Source organism: Condylura cristata, unplaced genomic scaffold (assembly GCF_000260355.1).
Source record: "Condylura cristata isolate star-nosed mole 26May11 unplaced genomic scaffold, ConCri1.0 scaffold00013, whole genome shotgun sequence".
Classification (NCBI taxonomy): Eukaryota; Metazoa; Chordata; class Mammalia; order Eulipotyphla; family Talpidae; genus Condylura; species Condylura cristata.
This window is the reverse complement of record NW_004567114.1, coordinates 53,054,272-53,075,732: the sequence shown is the minus strand read 5'-3', so window position 1 is coordinate 53,075,732 and position 21,461 is coordinate 53,054,272.

The following is a 21,461-nucleotide window of genomic DNA, read 5'->3' as shown; positions in this document are numbered from 1 at the left end:
AATATTATACATGTATCATTTAAGATTCTTTATACTCAAAAACATTTCACACAATTTTGAACACTTCACATACACACACAAAATGATAAATGAATAGTCAAAAGAGTTCATGAAAAGATGATCAATATAATTAGAGATTAGAGAAATATAAATTGGAGTCACAATAAGTTTCTACTACACTTCCAATAGGATATTGAAATAAGAAGAATTCCAAATAATAAAGAGGATAAGGAGCAATGAAGTCTCTCATATACTGCAGGTTGAAATGTAACTTCCAGTGTAGAAGTTTAAGAAAACACTTAAATATATACCAGCCTAGGAACTTCACTCTTTGGAGTAAGCACAACGGAAGTTAAAACATACTTGCTAAAGGACTTATACAAGAATGCTTGTGGTAGATTTATTTATAATTGTCCAAATCTGGAAACAGCCCAAGTGTCCATCAATCAGAGAATGCATAAACAAACTGATCAATAATCTTCCTCAGGATACATACACATTGTAAGAATTTTAATTGATTATATATACATACCTAACTATTTAATATATTCAGTCTTTAAATAACCATAAAGGTAATGTAGATATTAAAGTGACAGAAATGAAAGTATTTTTAAATTTTAAGTAATGTGACTTGTTCTGAAAAATGAAATTGTGGTTAAGTTGATAGAGCAATTCTGAACCCTGTCCTCAGGCAGCAGCTGAACATTGTGCTTTATTAACCATCAACAATTTGCTACACTGCAGGCTAATGTTTATGGTTAAGGATAGCAGTGTTAATATTAATTTCCAAAGTGTCATTCTGGAGGGAAGGCATTAATTGATCTCATAAGATTTTAAACTATAAACATAATACTTTTTATTTTGCGTATTAAAACATTTCAGGCAGAACTTCAAATGCTCTTGGTAAAGGGATTAGAAGCACAATCCAAAAGTGATTTTCACTCAACGTTAACCTTAGAGGAAATTGCTTTCAATCATTCTAAAATTGAGAAGAAAGCAGGAAGATTAAATCTTCAATGTCTTCTTTCCAAGCTTTCTCATTCACACAGTTCACCCATAGGCATAGATATTCAGTGACAGTCCCATGTGTTTATAACCTTGCAGATCTAATTACTTCATTGTACTAGATATTACCCTTTCCTGGTTATATCAGGATAAAACCTTAAGTCATAGGACAAGAAATGTGGAGCATATGATTTCATGAACAACAGTCTGATTGAGTTGACAATATTCCAAAACTTGATTTTTTTTTTCAGGCAGATTCACATTTCTTCCCTCTTCTTTATAAAGCACTGACTAAAGCAGTCAGGGCCATATAAATTTTCTTCTTATATCATAACTCATGAAGTTAAATATTGTTAGCCCTAAGTAATATTTCAGAATGTATGAAAAATTCATATTTAAAAATACATATTATAGACTTTTATTAATACAGAATTCAATATCTTACTGTAGATTCCATATTGGAATCCTCTCCCTAAAATATATGAAGTTTTCATATAAGATTCTAATGTTGGATAGCTTAATGCTTCAGATATTTTGAAAAAATATAGTATTGTTAATAAAAATGAATTCCCCTATGATGGAATAATTATCTTCTATCACAAAAGTTGAAATAAACTTAATAAAATGAACATTGACAAATGCTAATAGTGAAAGATGTTGAAATAAGAGTTACAATGAATGGCATTATAGTTTGTTTGCTTTGAGAAGAAAAAGGCACAATAACAATGATATTCACATTGACTTGGTTGCAAAAACCTAAGAATAGGATAGGCATATAGGTCGTGGTTTAGTAAAAACAGAAACAAAAACAAAATGGGGATCCTATAGTCAGTTTAAGGTTTCAAAAATCAAGCAACTACCTAAATATGAAAGTGTCAGACCTTGGTTACATCACAATTCAGAATGTAGATATGGTTTTAATGATCTTCCTAGGCTCTTTTTCCTCCTTAAAGTTTGACCAGGGACCTTAAAAAAAATCAACATTTTATTTGCGTTAACTTTAATCACTTTTGCTATTTATGAAGATATTTTTATGCTTACTTTTGCTATCAATGGAGGATGATTTTCCTTTTTAGAGTAAACTATAAAAACAAATGCACACCAAGACTTAATGTGGCAAATCTTTTCCAGAAACATCAATGTTGATGTTGATAGTATGATCATGGACTGGGTGTGCATATGCAGCGATATCAATGTGTATCTCTGTTAAGTGTTCTGCTACACATATTTTAGGAGCACTTGCTGAATGTGGGTGTTCCAATTCTATCTCAATAGAATGTTATGATATTGTTGTTAGTAAATCTTACCTTCATAATAATTCCTGTATATATAGCCTATTATGAAGCCAGGGTTTTATATCTTTAGAAGGATAAATGGGAAGTTACAGATCTAGAACTATAATCAACTTGAGCTCAGGCTGCTAGTACAGGTAAAGATTTTTAATATAATCTCAAGCAGGGAATGCTTTTAGGCATGTTTTCTCAGTCAGGAGTTGAGCAGAGCATATGCACAATGCAGACACCAGAAACTAGCCTTTGGCTGGTTGAGAGATGAAGTCATTTTAAACCTAAATTCTAAATCAGATGTCATGCTGGGTGCCACCCAAACTTGTGCTTAAAATACTGTTTCAAAAGGAAGATCGAAACTCATGGAATTAAAAATAAATTAAAATTCTGGCATTTTATATGATTTTTTTATATAATAACTGATATTTCAAGGATATTGCTTGCCATAATAAAATTATTTTTATTTTGAACAATGTACAGATTTATCTGTGGACATGATTTTCAAAGATATTAATGAATAAGAGAATGAAAATTAACACTTTATATACTGAAATGATACAATTCTGAAAAATTCCTATACTTATTGCATAACTATTAAGTCCCATGAAATTTAGCCAGGTACACAAGATTATCTAAAAATGTATTATCTGAAGTTTTCAAAGGCAGAAGCTAATGAAAAATTTCTCATTTTTTTCTATCAAAAGAAGCAGCAGTGATATTACCTGCAACATAAGCTACATATTAACAAATTTAATTTTTCCATTATATATGTATATATTGTAGTCTAAATTCAAAGATGAAAAAAGGCCATTTACCCTGTCATAGGCTAACATGTGCAAGAAAGTGGATAAAATTATTATTTGCATTCATTTTTTAAGAACAAAGGTATGAACGTGTTGATTAGTCTCTGAACTAAAATTAATTTCCTTTGGTAAATAATCCTTGTGTTTCTGTTTCCCTTATTTTTTGTTTCATATTTGAATTGGAAAACGCCAATGTTACAAGCTGCTGTTACTTTTAAAAAATCAATAATCTTTTATGTGTATTCAAATTCTTTTTTGGATTCAATTTTGTTGTATGAATTAAAATTGTATTGTATGAATTAAAATTGTATAGTCAACAGCAAAGAAAATATCTAGGTTTATTTTGTAAAATGAAGTATTTTTAAAAAGTCATAGAATTAACATATGAGGAAGGTGATGAGAGACATAAGTGATAACTGATGGATATAAAAATTCTGTGATTATTAAAAGCATTGCATATCAGTTATTTAACATCACCACCATTCTAGGAATTAGGCAATTCTTAATACATAGAGCAACATGCATTTCACTAAATCAATATTGTAGATTATATGTAAACACCATTTTTAAATAAAATAACTCTGGCTAAAGTTTTGCCTGATACAGTGCAGTAAGTTTGGAATCATGGCTGAGAACTTTAGCTATAAATTAGTCAATATCTCCTATTAAAAAGCAGCTGCATTCTCTTTTTATTTGAGATCTAATTGAAGTCCAAAAGGGGAGGTCGAAATAGCAATGAATATCTAATATATTCTTTTGTTTTAGATTAAATATCATTTGTAGCTCTAAGTGACAGCTAACCACATGGTACTGTAGGGCTTTGGTGTCCACTACTTTGAAATGAAGGAACAATTTTTTGTTTGCACTATCTATACATCTGAGTCAACTTTAAATATTTTGACTCAAAAATGCTTTCTTGAAAAATAGTGTAAAATATAAGATATTAATTTTATCAGTGCTATCTTGCCATTTTTTTATAAGGAGATGAGAATTTCTTTTAAATGTTTGTTAAACTTGGTGTATAACATAATATTCTGCTTTTGATAAATGCATCTTAATTTGCAGATCTAGAATGATCCTCTTTTTCTCCCTTTAACTCTTCCACAGCTGTGATGAACTGTCCGAGGAAATATACTACTGAGGTAACTGAGCCTTATGAAATATTCCACAGTGGTGTCGCTATAACTTACTTTGCCGGTGCTATCCTTTCATTTCTCATAGACACTTGCACTTAGGAGAAATAAAATGGTCTGCATCATTAATTTCTATGCCCAAATAAAGAGTTTCTCAGCAGGTTGCACATGAGCTATTTAAACTGGAGTATTGGTAAGATGGTCATTAATTATCCAGAAATGAATCTTAAGAATGTGAAAATTAGATTCGTGAGAGTACATATCCTCTGAGAGGAGCGTGCTTAAAGCTGGACAGTGATGTACTGGCACATCCAGAAACATATAAAATAAAATGAGTGTTATTTCACACAGCCAGAGACTTCAGGCCAAAGTTTCATCATGTAAGATGATCTTAGAGCAACGGGAGGGAGAAGCATGTGTTTATTGTGTTTCATCTCTATCTAACTGAAGGTCATGAGTGTTGTTAGCTACATATATATTAGATTAAATAGAAGATTTAAAAATATATGAAACAAAACAAAGTAAGTATACTCCGTCATTAATTTGAAATTTATGAATTTCTTTTTCCTCCCTTAATATACTCAGGACTTGTAGTTATTAAGGTTTGCCCTTTCATTAGCACTTATCATAAATTTTGTTATGTTAATTCATGGGATACTCAGAACAATCACATGTCCTAAGAATATAACAGAATTCCTGCTTAGCAAATGATGAAATTAGAACAGAGAGAGTAAAGTTACTTGTTATAACTGCAATTTACAGTGAGTTCAGACTCCAAAATCTATTTTTTTTATTTGTATATGCATGGGCTACCAGCCAGAGGTGCAGAGGTGGTGTGAGGATTCACCAGAGACAGTGGGGAGCAGAGTAGGCAGATCTATGAAGTACAGTACTGAGGGGTGCATCAGGTAAGTCAGGAGAGGTCTGCTGTTGCCATGTGGGTCAGCTCAAGGACCTGGGATGGAACTTGCACTGAAGTGACTTCCACCAGCTTGCAATGCTGCATCCCAACTTGTTGCGCCACCAAGTAGGGCACCAAATCTCTTTTATTAATATCATAATGCAATAGGCCCAATTAAGGGTCATTGGGGTTCAGGGACACCTCTCCCAGCCGTTGTGTTCAGCAGATCATGAGTTCTAAACAGTGACCATTATAAATACTCTGATATAAATACTCTGATATAAATACTCTGATATAAATACTCTGATATAAATGAAAGTGTCAAAAAAAGTGATAAGAGATCATTAAGCTGAAAAAAAAAGGAAAAATCTTTATTTAAGACTCCTTTGTTTTTTATTTCATTTTTACTCTATTAAGAGTGGTCAGAATTTCCTTTAGCAACTTTTCTAGTTAGAACCTAAAACTCTTCTAGGTTTATAAAATGCCTTGTCAACTTGATACTAAATGTTCTTTTAATCATTCTTTATTTTAATTTCTCTGACAGAAGCCTTGTAAAGAATATAAAGATATAATGAATATTTCATAAAGATATGATTTATTAGGACTTCTTTGCCTTTGCTTCAAAAACTATCCATCCTTCAGAAAGCAAATACACAGAAACTGCCTGCTGGTACAATAACCAAACCAAATCCCCTAAAGGCAAATCTGGATTTCATAATAACTCCTGGACCTTATAGAGCATGGAAAAGATAGTTCGTCAATGTTCTATTAATATTTTAGCTAGCAAAGGAATATAGTTCTAAACTACCACATGTGGCTGTCAGGACTGTCAGGTATGCCACAGTAAAATTATTAATGAGTTAATTTTTTATGAGCTCCATATCTTTTTATAAGAAAATAAAATTGATTTAAGGTCCAGAGTTAAGGAAAATGCTGAAAACGGTTCCTTAGGGTACCTTGCCAATAGTACCAATTTCTTTCCAAATATTCTCTGTGAGTCACTCTCTAGTCTTGGTAATTACATGCATAGATATCAATCCAATTCTTTTATGAGTGGTGATCTCTGCCAGTGAATAACTTTTACTTTCACTACAGTTTTAATCTTATGATATAGTTTCAGTTATCTACAGTGAATTCAGACATAACTTGTTATCATCACTAATTATTATTTATAGGATAGCCAATAGATGGCTACTTTAAAGGGCAACAGACATATCTAAAGAATAGATGACGATCAGTCACTTTAATATACCTCACTCTTCTTTCCTATGACTCATTTAATATATGACTAATTCTCAGGCTGTGGGGTTCATCACTTTTAACAAAAATATAATCGAGGGCCGAATTTTAATGACCTCCTCATGCTTGTTGGTACATTCCCTCCTTTTCCAGATGTGAATTAAATGTGCTTATTGGTTACAGCTATTATTAATGTAGGCAATTAATTGACATGCTGTAATAGACAATTAGTGACTTTGTTCCAACAAAGTAGAGACCTACATATGTCACAATTTTAGAGACCCAGAAATATTTTAGGAAAATCCTGAAGTTAAACATTAATGATTTCCTATATCATTTTTGCTTGTTATTTTAAGAATTCTGCTTTGGCCTTTTTATAATATTACCTTAAAGTACCTTAAGCAGTACTTTAAGTCACAAAAATGTGAGGGAAAAAAATAATAAACTGGATGCAAAACTATTTCCTGCATTTTGCTCAAGTAATATACCAAACTTTATTTCCCCTATAAGTGACTCTCAAAGTTTATTGTACTTGATGATGGTTTAAAATGTAGGTTTCATGGCATACCCCAGAGATGCTGATTGATCAAGTTGGCGGTGTGTCACAAGGGTTTTCATTCCCAGGTGCTACTGGCATTACTGGTCTTGAGAATAGTCTTTGGGCACTGCTTGCCGTGTTAGTAGACTGATTTAAAGCACTAATTGTTTTAAAATCATGAGGCAATAAAGTTCCGATTGCAAATGTAGATACTATATTTTAGAGGTAACCTGACACTATCGAAGTAAAATGCAACCAAAGAGAAACTAATACAAGGACTCATTTTAATATTTTCAGGATTAATTTTGTTCAAGCCTTGAAAATCAAAACAGTTGGGTAAAGGAAAACAGGCACACGGATTTAATGCATGTCACATTACTAATATACTTTTTTTAAGTAAAATAAATTTAAAAGGGACAAGAAAAAAGCTTTGAAAGAAGAACATTCCTTGCTATGTAAGATGGATATTGTGTAAGAAATGCCTGTTTAACAATTAAACTCAAACTGCAGAGAGTAACTCTGCAGGTGGCACAAGTTTACAGTTACCAAAAGTGTTCCGTCTATGAGTTCTTTGCAAAATCTACCACCATAGAGCGTAGCTAATGTCAGTGCAATGTAGTTGTGACAAAAACCACTACCAACCACTCATGGATGGCCAACTCATTCTCAGCCGCAGTGGGTTTCTAAAAAGCTATTACGGTTTCTACTGACCAAAGGATCACTTAAATTTCCAAGGATGAGTTCCTTAATGTGTCACTTTTCTAGTTATGTATAACACCATTTCAACTCCAACCCTGTTATTCAGCATTTTGTTTTTCACTGTTAAATTGAAAATCTCTTGACTTTTCTATTACCCAGTGACTAAACTTTCTATCATACTGGACAAGGAAATTTTAACATGTCAATCCAATCATTCATAAATTCTGGGGAAAACAATGACAGTTTGCTACTAATTTGAGTATAGAGTTATTTATTCTTTTATATATTTATTCATTCATTCAATTAACCTAACTTTAATAAGTACCTATTTCCTGGCAGTCTCTAATAGAAGCATTGAGAACACATGGATAAATAAGACTATAGGACAGTGTGCTTTCTTTTAATGATTTATTTATTTATGCATGTAAGAACTGGGATGTAGGCCAGAGATGCAGGGGGGTGAGAGGATTCACCAGAGACAGAGTGGGGAACAGAACAGGCCGACTGGCTGAAATACACTGCTGAGGGGAGCAGCTGGTGAGGGTCTGCTGTGCCATGTGGGTCAGCTCCCTGCAGTGGCTGCAGTGAGCTTCGTGGGCTTTGCTTTAATCCTTTGTGCCACCAGGGAGGGCCCAGACAACATACTTTTTAACCTCAGTTAACAAATTATTTCATGGGGCAAAAGGCAAGATTACAATTTCACTGCCTACTGCATGCATTGTTTGTCAGGGACATGTGGCTAATTCTAACCAACAGGTAATGCTCAAAAAATATTTGGGTCACATTTGAGCTGTAGCATTTAACAGCTGTAAGAGGCCCTTCCAGATTCTTTCTGCTGCCATTAAAACAAATTACTTACTGTATTATATTTTTAAATTGATAAGACTAGTGCATCTATGATCTTCCCATTACAATTGCATTTGTTTAGAATTTTTAACTTTGGAGATGTTATGGTAGAATATGAATGACTTGATAGTCAGCTTACATCAATGTGATATTGAGATGAGCCTAAATTTCTGATTTAATATAATCATTGTATTGTACAAACATCAGTTTGTCTCAGTACCCAGATTTTTACAGATTTCAGACACTGAAGCAGAATGAGGAGATGCATGGAAGGTTGCTTCTGTCCTTAACTTTTGGATAGTTCAAGAAGAAAGCCTATGCTGTTACTTTTCACCTTCCTTGTTCTTGAAGAGATAAAAAAAAAGTGCTTTGAAGTATTTTGCTACCTCCTCTCTAAAAAAAAAAAAAACACAAAAATCCTGTCAATTTGCATTGCTTCACTTGATATTTCTAAGAACAAAATTAAAGAAAAATACTTTTGATGTTTTATAATCTTAATTCTAGAAAGACAAAATTTGAGGAAGTAGATTAATAAAGTCAAAATTATGATGTCACATATCACCAGTTCTAAGCCATAATTAAAAAGAAAACGTGTAAAATAGAAGGTAAAAATTAAAATAATTGGAAAAAATGTTGCAGTAAATATTTAAAACATATTTGAATATTAAACACACAAGTTGTATATGAATAAATCACATCATCAAAGTTTGTAGATATGCAAATATTACTATCACTGTTTTATTGAAAATTCATTAATAGCTTCCCACTTTTTACAACATATGGACCAAAAATCTGAATATGACTTAAAACAACTCATATTGTGCAGAAATTATGTATATTTTCTTCCTTATTCACAGGCTCTCCTTCCTTATGATTCTTTAACTACATCATCCTTTTTTGAAATATATTTTATTTTTATATGCGTATAAGAACTGGGGTATAGACCAGAGGTGTATGGGGATTGAGAGGATTCACCAGAAACTGGGAGTAAAACAGATGAATTGACTGAAATACACTGCTGAGGAGAGCAGCAGGTGAGACAGGAGAGGTCTGCTGTGCCATGTTGGTCAGTTTCCCAGCAGGCCTGGGATTGAACTCCTGTTGCAGTGGTTGGTGACAGCTTGATGGCAGTGTGTTTTTAACTCCCTGGTGTGCCACCAGGGAGTCCTGAGAAAAATGTTTTATAGCCTATAGTTTCCAGTCTAATTGTTTTTCCACATTTCCAAGGTTAATGAAAATCTGTGTCATAAGTAAATACCAATTTTGTTTACTTCAGGAATAGATTATAATTTCTGTAATATAAAACTGTCACAAATTTAGCAGTTTTAAGAAAAACATTTTTTATTCCTAAATAGCCATCAGATAGCCAGTGGCTTCAAGTGATGCTGTCATACTGACATCTGTCTTTATCCTTGGACATTCTTTATACTTTGTAAGCATATTTTTTAAAATTGCATTAAAAATAGCATACATTTTCCACTTTAAACATTTTAATGTATTTATTATCTTTTTTTATATCATTCTTCATTTTGCACATTTTTTCATCTCTGTTGTAATCCCTGTGGTCTTCCCACCCCCAATTCACCCATTTGCCAAGCATTTTTAAGTGTATAACGCAACTCTACTTTAGTATAGTCCCATTATTGCAAAATAGATCTATTCAGAAGGTTTACATCTTTCAAAGCTGAAACTTAATGCCCATTACATAGTACCTTTGCTGCCTGTCCTCCAGTCTCTAATTACCATCATTCTACTTTCCATTTCTATGAACTTGAGTATTTTTGATATCACATAGTGGTCAATATTTGGTCAGTATTTGTCTTTTATATTGGTTTACTAAACTCATAATGCTGTTTTCAAGGTTTAAGTTGGTGGTAGTTATAACTTCCTTCCTTTTCTCAGACTGAGTAATATTCCAAATCAAATACCCTGTAGTATCGAGTTATGATGCCTAATACATATCTTCAAGTTGGTTGTAATTTTTTTGCATTTTGGTAAGCTTTTATTATTTTTCTTGCTAGACAGAAATGACATACAGAGCAAAAGGAATTGATATAAATGGCTTTTACTAATGTGGAGGTGAATTATTAGAGGAGAAGCATTCTATAACTCGGTGACCAGGACTCAGACTTTTTTTTTTTTAAAGATTCATTTATTTATGCATATTGGACTGGGATATAGGCCAGAGGTGCAGGGGCGGTAAGAGGATTCACCAGAGATAGAATGGGGAGCAGAACAGGCAGACTGATGAAGTACACTGCTGAGGGGAGCAGTGGGTGAAACAGCAGAGGTCTGCCATGCTATGTGGGTCACCTCCTGGGTGGGGATAGAACTCATGCTGAAGTGGCTTTAGCTTCTTTGTGCTGTGCTTTAATCCGCTGCACCACCAGGAAGGGCCAAGATTCAGACTTTTAATGAGTCTCTGCCTTTGGACAGTGAAGCTCCTAAATATTTTTCAGTTTTTTTTTTTTTTTTTTCTCCCAGCTTTGGTGGTACCAGATGACTTTGGTAGTCTGGGCTGGAATTAGCTATTTCTCTTCCCTTCAGGTGAGTTAGATTATAATGCAGCAGAAAAATAACTCCTTTTCTCCAAGGGCAGACTTTGTTAAGAGTAATAGAATGCTTTGGCATATTTCAAAATCATTCTTCCCCTCCCCCTACAAGAGCAATAGATTTTTTTTTTCTGATTTACTAAGGGATACTGATCATCATCTTGAATACAGCATTCATAATGTTATTGGACACCCCGCTGTCATTGGTTCCCTTGGGAGAGTTTAACTCTCAGTTTTGACCACACTGTGCCTCTAGCAATTCATCAATTATAGATACCCCAACCTGGCATTGGTTCCTGTGGCTGTTTCTGTTTTCCAACAGTGAATTTCTGCTCCGGTATGCAGTGAATCCCTGCATTTTCATGTATCTCTGTAATGTTAGGGAAAGAAATTTGTCCTGTGTATTCCTTTGTCTTACATAGCCAAGTAAAATGTTTTTCTTTCTTTTTTTCTTTCTTTATTTGTTCAGCTTTGTAGTTGTTAGGATGGAAAAGCAACTGGCAAGATCATATATAGGGAAACAGAAACTAGAGTTCAAACTTTGATTTTATTTCTAATTTATTTGTAAACTGGTGGAGATTTTTATTGTTATTTTTATGAGTTTACCTTGTCTAATCTATAGTTACACTGCCAAAACATGTACTATCTCATCTGATAGAAACAGATCATATGAGACCAAAGAAGTCAGTTGATGCTTTCATCATTCTGTCTGACACAAATTTGTGACAGCATTTTAACTACCAGTTTAGTTACTGTGAGTGTCATAATGCAGATTACTTTTTTCAAGACCTAATATAGTGATTTTATCCTTTTTTTTTTTTTGATCTTCACTTCTCACCTCCAAAACCAAGTGTTTCATATTGTACAGTTTTATTGTGACAGCATTCCATTTCCAGTTGCCAATTTTAGTAATTATTTGCTACCTCTACATAACAAAACTCTTCTAAATTCAACTAGAGGTTACTTGATCTAGAATTGACTCAATTGAAGTACAGTTGCCCTGCATTTTTCTTCTACTTCTGGCACCAAGAGACTAGACTACATATGTTTTCCTCTTAATAATAACAAAGATTCAAGAGAACAAGAAAACTAGTATATGTATTTTTAATCCTTTTGTCACTCTGTAACCTGCTTTATCTACTGATAAATATAAACAGTGTAACCAACCCTAAAGATAAAGGTTTGTGATTCTGTCTACAGAAATTGAGGAACTAATGAGTAGTTACCTAATTTGTGAAAACTTTTTTTTTAATAATGGTACATATGCCTCGAAATATATTTCCATTTATTTATTTTTCTCTCTCAATAATCCCCATCCACACACAAACAGACACACATAAAGCCACCATTTGCCCTTATGAAATTTTGAGAAGAAAAAAAAAAAAAAACAATGTTTCTTGTAAGTGAATATATTTCTCAAGTATCAGGTTTCATATGTGAATTGAGAAATTTTAGATCCTTCTTAAGGTCTTTATGGATTAAATAAATTGAGCTATTTAATACAGCCATCTTACAGTACACAAATATAATAATAGAAATTACAAGTGCATTCTTAAGAGTTTATAGCTTCCAAAAGTTGAGGCTTATAGTTTGTGAATTCCTATGCTATCCTCTCTAAAGTACATTTTATTTTTGCATCTGAATCACCAATAATACATTCAAAATATGATTTTTTAAACATTAGAAGAACGTTATGCCTGTTACCATGGAAACTATCTGCTCTTCCTGACAAGCTTTCATAGTTCAGTCTCTCTCTCTGTCTCTCTCTTTCTCTCTGTCTGCAGGTATTACCTCTCAAATTCTTTAGCTGCCACTTTGTGTCTGCCTTTGCTCTGACTTTGAATAACTGGAATTTTATGACCTTCATATAACTTATCATTTCTTTGATCTAAATTTTTTCATCTAAGAAATTATTAGTCATTTAATTATTTCTCTTTAATTTTTAAATATTTATTTGTTTCTTTGTTTGTGTATTTATGCACACAAGAGCTGGGTGTAGGCCAGAGATGTGAGGGATTAGAGGATTCACCAGAGATGAAGTGGAGAGCAGAACAGGTAGGTTGACTGAAATATACTGCTGAGGGGTGCAGTGGACAAGACAGTAGAGGTGTGCTGCACCATGTGGGTCAAATCCCTGACCAGGGATCTAACTCATCCTGCAGTGGCTGTGGATAGCTTCAGAGAGCTGAGACTTAACCCCTTGTGCCACCAGGGAGGCCCTGTTTCTTTAATTTCAGAAAACAAATTGTCATAATCTAAATAAAACGTTTAGAGGAATAAATATTTAAGTATACAAAATAATTTCTACCTATGATCACAGATTACATGATAGTTTTTTTCTCTTTATATAGAACCATGATAAAGTACAAATAAGAGCCTTTAACTCAGCCAACAAAGTCCCTCAAATCCATGATTTTCCCTGAGGCTTTTGTGAGTGATATAAATACAGCCATAAATTGTGCCAGTGGACTGCTTAAAGGATTTGAGACACTCCAAGTATTAAAACCTGAGAATGCTTCAGTGGAGTGTGTAGTCTATGAAAACACAGCTGACTTGGGAGTAAGATGAAAACAATATGTCCAATAAGAATTTTGGAAAGAGAATGAATCCCCTAGCTTCCCATATTATCCAAGGTAATAAGTGAATCTTTTGAAATATGAAATTTGGAACAATACCCCAACATTCTGTGTTCTTGACATGGAATTGAAAAAATAATCAACTCAGAAACATACATCTGGAGAATTTACATGGTATAAACTCTTAAGTAAAATGGAGTAAACTGTAGATATACATCCTGTCTTAAGATACTTAGGAGTCAAGGAGAGAGAAAAGGAAACTTTACATGACAAGGAAGAACTAACCTCACCCTTTTACTCTGAGAGTCCAAAATGAGTTTCTTAGAGAGATAGGCCATGTTCCCTAATAAACCCATTCTCAGCTAATACCCTGCAAATGATATTCTTTTAGTTCATATAAAAGGAGAATAGTGATTGCCTCTTGGGAAAGGCAAAGCACTGAGAGAAGCAAAAAGCTCTTTTTTTTTTTTTTTTTTGCCTCTATAATCATCACTACTCTTAACTCAGGAAAATCTGTATTACTCAAGTAATGGGAACAGTTTCTCCTAAAGTCCATAGGGCTTTAATTGACTTTACTTCTTCACACCAAGATAATACTTTATGGAAGAAGTCTATCTATTGTAAACATAATAATTTTTTAAAAGCTTATATATATAGGGAGATTGATCCCACAACTCATACTGTGGATTTGAAAATAGCTTTCAGTTACAAATTAAACATATATGAATAGTGGTGTGTTGATACTACTAAAAAGACAACATTCACAAATTCAGATATTTAATTGGCTTCATTAAATGATTCACAAGTCAGGTGACATACTTCTAGAAAATATCAAGGCTTTCACTAAGTAGAGGCAATTTATAGACAGAAAGGGGGGGGGGTAACAAGATTATAAACCAAAGTACAGAAAAATTGTTACAGGCAGTCATTTTTCCTCTGTGGGGAGAGGGGGATGGTTTATCATACAGATTTCCTTTATTGGTGTTGATTTAATAGATTTCCTGCCAAAATACATTTGGTCAGGACACAGAAGTACAAAGCTATGTTATAATTGAGAGAAATCAGGGTAGACTAGTTAAAGTTTGGTCAATAACAGAGTTTTTGGGTCAGAACCCTCACTGCAACAAGGGAATTCTTCCCTCCAAATTTCTTGAATCCACATAAAAGAAAGCACAAATTTTTTTTTCAAGATTTATTTTATACACATTTTCAGAAGGAATATAAAATATGATATTAAACACCCATGAAAACATTCACTTTTCCATATGAGTAGAAAGTATCTATGAGAGTTAATGTTAGGAAAATTTTATTCTTTTATTTTCCAAGCAGAACATATTTTCAAAATATGGACAAAAATTTTAACATGCTGTGTTTAATGGTAAACTGGATTCTCTTTGTTATTATGCCAAATAGCATACTATATTATTAATACTTCTTTAAGTGGCTTACTACTATGTAAAATGCAATTTTATCTATATTCATTAATTTGAAATTATTAGAATTGGAACTAAAAATAAGTGTTTATAAAAGTTTATTAGCAAGTGTACAAAAATGTATACAAATATAGGCACATAATTCTAAAGAATGATTTAATAGTATATATGATGGCCAACTCAGTCAGTAATATTCATCTCTCTACTACTATAAATATATAAAATGAACTATTTCTGTTATTAAGATGAAGACGTAAAAATAGTGTCAAGAGATTCTATGTAAATGAATCTCAAGACATGGTAACAGCACATAATAGAAATGACTTTCTCACCTAGTAAATGACTTTCTAGAAGACCAGAAGTGGCATAAAATTCAATTATTGCAAATCTGTGAATTCCTTTTGTCTCTTTTAGTTATTTTGTATTTTTGTTCCATTCATTATAGGAGAGTATTTCTAAAGCAACAATGGAGGGGGGGGGAGAAAAAAAAACTTACATTACAAATTTGCCACTCTCCCTTGAAGTAATGGAAGTTATTTCTGAGACAACCATGATCAACAGGTTTCATGTGCATTTGTTATGTTTTAAGAGAATATAAATAGATGAGTTTTGTATCATCCTGATACTTTCCTATGCAATATTTCAGTATTTCTTCTGCCAAATTGAGTGCCCACAACTAGATGACAAAACAAAACAAAACAAAACAAAACAAAACAAAACAAAAAACAAAAAAAAAAAACAGGTCAGATGTAGATAATGGTAAAATGGGGAACAAAAGAGAAAACACAAATCTAAATGAATTTTATATTTGGGCAAGAAAATAGTGAGCAGTAAATCTTAGTATTCCTTCCGAAGGCGGTTAGTTTTGACTTAAAAATTACCAGTGAGCTTACTTTTTGCCTATTTCTCAATAAGTAGAAAGACAATTGGAATACTGTAAAACTGCTTCTATTGCTTCTTTTGAAGTTACCTACATTAAACTTTCCCTGCCACAAACCTAGTGGCTTAAAACACCTACTTGTTCTCTTACAGTTCTGTAACCTCTGACTCAGATATGGGTCTCACCAGTTAAACTCAGGGTTTGGACAGGGCTGCATCTGTATTGAAGACTAAGGAAAAACAATTCTTTCAGTTGATGGTAACATGTGTTCTTTGCAGTTTCAAAACTGATGTCCCTAGTTTTTTTTACTGGCTGTCAGCAAGAGACCTCCTTTGGTTACAAAAAGTTTCTCTTTGGTCTTCACGCACAGTTCTTTATATATCAGCAAAGGCAATTGGACATCATGCATGGAATCTTCCTGATTTTTCTTTCTGCTCAAAGGTTTCCAAAGACTTTATTAACTTGGAGACCAAGGAAATAATATACCATGAATTTAATTTTAAAAATGATAGAAAATTCTAGTGTTAAAGTGCATATATAGATATGGGATAGTGGTATTGCCACAAAAGAGCTTTAAAAAAAAAATCTAGCCATGGCCCTCCCTGGTGGCGCAGCGGGTTAAAGCACAGCACTGAGAAGCTAAAGCCACTTCCGCATGAGTTTGATTCCCACCTGCCCTGGAGGTGACCACATGGTGTGGCAGACCTCTCCTGACCCGCCCGCTGATCCCCTCAGCAGTGAACTTCGTTGATCTGCCTGTTCTGCTCCCCACTCTGTGTCTGGTGAAGCCTCTCACCACCCCTGAGCCTCTGGCCTGTACCCCAGTTCTGTATGCACAAATAAATAAATCTTTAAAAAAAAAATCTAGCCATATGCTGAAGTTGGTTTTAATGTTATTTCGTATGTAACTGTAGAATGGTAAATAAGTTCCATATGAACAGAATAATTAGCAAGCTTATTATACCAAATACAGAATCATATAAATAGGAAGTGAATCTGCTAGAATTCTTCAAAGAAAAGTAGACATTATTCTCTGTTCATGGCATTCTGTTTTAGGGATATATCCCTGCCATCATAATATCTTCAGGAAACTACCAGAACGCTAACATTACAATAAAAAGTCAATACATTTGTATATTTTTTATGTACTCTAACATTTATATCACATATCAAGATGGGGATTTTTTTTCTTCACCTTTTCACACCATTCTTTTCTTATAAATTTTAACATTAACCAGATTGCTAAATAAAGAAGTTAAGTAAAAGAAATATATATATATATTTTTGACAAGTTAGCCTTTATAGAAAATGTGTGACAAGAGCTTTAGAGGGCATGGAAAAGACTTTTTATTGGGGCTTTGTCTTTTGTTTTAATCAAGTCAATATTATATGAGACCTGACTTTACAAGATATGATAAAATGATCTTCCACTTATTCCTTAAAAAAAAAAAAGTTGTATAAAAAATATGTTGTATAAGCTGAACACATTCAAACTTACTGATAGAGGTCTGATGAAGTTTTATCCTATAGACTCATTCTAAAGATTCACCTGTATGATCTCGATAAGTTTAAAACACATGCCAGGGCTCTCCTTGGTAGTGTACCATTTTAAAGCACAACACTATGAAGCTCTCAGAAGCCACTGCAGCACAAGATCAACCTCCAGCCAGGAAGCTGACCCACAGGGTGTGGCAGACCTCTCCTGACCCACCTGCTGCTTCCCTCAGTAGTGTGTTTCAGTATATCTGCCTGTTCTGCTTTCCATTCTGTCTCTAGTGAATCCTCTCACTCACCAACTCTGACCTGTATCCCAGTTCTGTAAGCATAAGTAAATAAATCTTTAAAACAAATAAAACACATACCAGTGTTATTAAAATCACTAGGTCTAAAGTGATAATTATACATTGCTAAGAGTCAGTCCTTTCAATGTGATTTCACTAGGACAAGTTTCACTTTAAATTTATTTCCTTGATTAGCTGCCTATAGTGGCTTAAATTGAAATTAAGCAAAATCATCTTTACTATTTATCATCCTGATAAAGTACTCCATGAGCACTCTTAAATCAAACATACAATCATATGTAACAATTAGGTTTCACTTCAAATCTGGGTTATTTCTCCTTCCAATAAAATGGAATTAAGACTAATGTTATAAAGTGCTCTTTTATCCCTTTTATCATAGGATGATTACCACAAGAGATAGATGTATTCCTATGTTCATTGAAGCACTATTTGTAATAGCCAAGATATGGAACAACAAAAGTACTCAGAGATGATGTTTGAAAGTAGAATATAGAAAGAAGGCATGTCTCATTTCAAACGTAACTCAATCGTAACACATATACACTAAAACATTCTTCCACACATAGATATAAAGGATAACATCTGTTGTATAAATTTATCATGAACGGATAGGTCTAGATATTCTTATACTCTAAGAACAGTGAACCAAGAATAAATGAAAGAAGGTTTAAATAGAGACCATCTATGCCTCAAATAACATAATATTTATGGGCTCATATTTTCATGCTGGAATCTTCATGTCTATATAGAAAAAGAAAAAAAGAAAGTTATTTTTCTGAGAAAGGAGACCTGTTAACATTAGTGAAGGAGAATACAACTTTAAATGATTAGCTCAAAAGTCAGTAATCATGGGAAAATATTGAATGTAATATTCTATCACAAAAGGAATTACATGTCTTTTTGGCAACCGGGGTTTCAACCACAATGTGCCCATTCATGTAAGGTGATACAAAATTTGTAGGTTTCAAAACTGAAAAACAGATTGTACAGAAAGAAAACATTTTCAGGATGCCTAGACATGTGTAATGTAAATGTCAAGGGACCTAGAAAGATCATACATACTAAGATCTTATACAGAAACATGATAACAAAATAATTGATTATATTAGTCATTGTCATTAGTAAGGCATTTGTGCAATGTTACAGAAACATACTTCTTCATTTGTTTTAAAGAGATTCTTTTTAATGTATTAACATTGGTTTCCAACATGGTTTATAGGGCACACAAGAACTGGATACATGCATACAAGAACTGGAGTATAAGTCAGAATATGGGAGGTGAGAGGATTCACTAGAGACAGAGTGGGGATCAAAACAGGCAGATTGACTGAAATACACTGCTGAGAGAAGCAGCTGGTGAGATAGCTGGTGAGGGTCTGCTGTGGTCTGTGGGACAGCTAGTCCTGGCCAAGGATCAAACTCATGTTTCAGTGACTGCTGACAGCTTCATGTACTGCACTGTAATCCCTTGCCCTATCAGGGAGGGCCTAACATTTAATTTGATTTAATTGTCCTCTATTCTTTTGAGAGTATAGATACTCCTTTTCAATAGATTGAGTAGAATACTCTCAAGAGAATATTTATTACTCCATATATACATACACACATAAGTATCTTATCTATAACATATATCTTACTTATACTAAGCTAAATCTACTATATCTTATATACATGATAAATGTTCATGGATTTATATAACATTAATTTGAAATTAAGAAAATTTGGTGTGGTAAACAAGATTTTTTTCTGTGTATTAAATTTATCTAATAAATGACAAAAAGGTAAATAACAAAAATATAAAGTTGAAACCTTGGATTTCATTTGGCCCTTATTCTTTTATTCCACTTTTTTTTGTTTGTTTGTTTGTTTAAATATTTATTTATTTATTTGTACAGAACTGGGGTACAGGCCAGAGATGCGGAGGGTGAGAGGATTCACCAGAGACAGAGTGGGGAGCAGAACAGGTAGATCGATGAATTACACTGCTGAGGGGAGCAGCGGGTGGGTCAGGAGAGGTCTGCCACACCATGTGGTCACCTCTGGGGCAGGCGGGAATGGAACTCATGTGGAAGTGGCTTTAGCTTCTCAGTGCAGTGCTTTAACCCGCTGCGCCACCAGGGAGGGCCCTATTCCACTTTTTTTTTTAAAGATTTATTTATTCATACAGAACTGGGGTACAGGCCAGAGATGCAGAGGATGAGAGAATTCACCAGAGACAGAGCAGGGAGCAGAACAGGCAGATCCATGAATTACACTGCTGAGGGGAGCAGCGGGCGGGTCAGGAGAGGTCTGCCACACCATGTGGATCTCCTCCGGGGCAAGCGGAAATCAAACTCATGCAGAAGTGGCCTAAGCTTCTCAGTGCAGTGCTTTAACCCGCTGCACCACCAGGAAGGGCCCTATTCCACTTTCTTTTAATGGAAAAATTTTTATACTATATACTTCAAATATTTTACCTTTTGTCCACTCACTGATTCTCTTCCTTAAAAGCACAGCTCATCTGAAACCATTTCTAAAATACTTATTTGGGAATTCTTCTCTGTCATTGTCCTTTAAAATATTGCAACAGGAATGGGATTTAATGTTATGCATATTGTTTGAGGACCACAATTTTCAGTAAAAGGATTGTTTCTCTTAATTTATTAGAAAACATGCAATTTGCAGTTACACTTTCTCTTATGCTAACTATATCTTCCTACTGAGGAGTTGTTCTTATTTTCCTAACACTTTACAGGTATAGATATTGAACTTTGGAGAGATCTAAACAAGAAGCATTTCAAATTGTGAGTGTAGAGGGAAACTAGATTAAAATCCTCAAGGCATTTTAGTAAAAATGTAGTGTGAGGGAGGGGCACACGGGTATACAGCAATTGAAAGTTTGTATATGTATTGAAGAGAGGGAAGTGCATATTCTCACAAAGGATACATAAAATATGTCCAGAGCAGTGTGTAACTCAAAAGTAAAAACAACCCAAATAGTCATGGAATGGAAGATAAGTAAACACATTGTGGTGTATTCACAAAATCGGATAATGTGTATCTGTAGTAAAAAGCATACTAGTGTGGCACATATTATGATTTTTTTTTTTTATAATTGGCACCTTAGAATACATTGCCATCTATACGATGGCAATGGAAAAACAAAACTATAGTTATAGACGTCCAAATAGTACTGATAATGGGCCCAAAGGAGCTTTCTGGGAGTGATAAAAATGCTCAATGCCACCATCTCAGTGGTATTATGTGGGCACATGTTCATGTAAAAACACATATAGCTGTACAATGAAGTTTGTCCATTTCACTGTGAAGTATGTGTTCTTATTTAGGAAACAAGAGATTTAATTAGTTCCTAACATAATTAATTTAAATATTAATTTAAAATTCTCCTTCCATTAAAACTTTGGGTGTTAAATGTTTCCATCAGTGAATTCTACCACAATTTTTCAGAAATAATTAATAGAAATACAGGCAACAATATCTAAGTCACTTTATGACATCCACATTATAGAAAGATCTTTGAAGGAAATCATGATATAGGATAAAATACATCAATCATGCCTTCTAAGTAGCAATCCCTTTGATAATATACAAATGCAAGAGAAAAAAATAAAGAAAAAAGTCATTTGAAATATGTCTTTTAACATGAAATATGAAGACTTAGTAAATCATTGTTCAAGTGTTAGGTAAACTGCAAAATAACTTGAAGGCTACATGTTGATTTATGAATTTCTACTAAGACAAACAGAAGAAGGGAGAAAGGAAAAATTG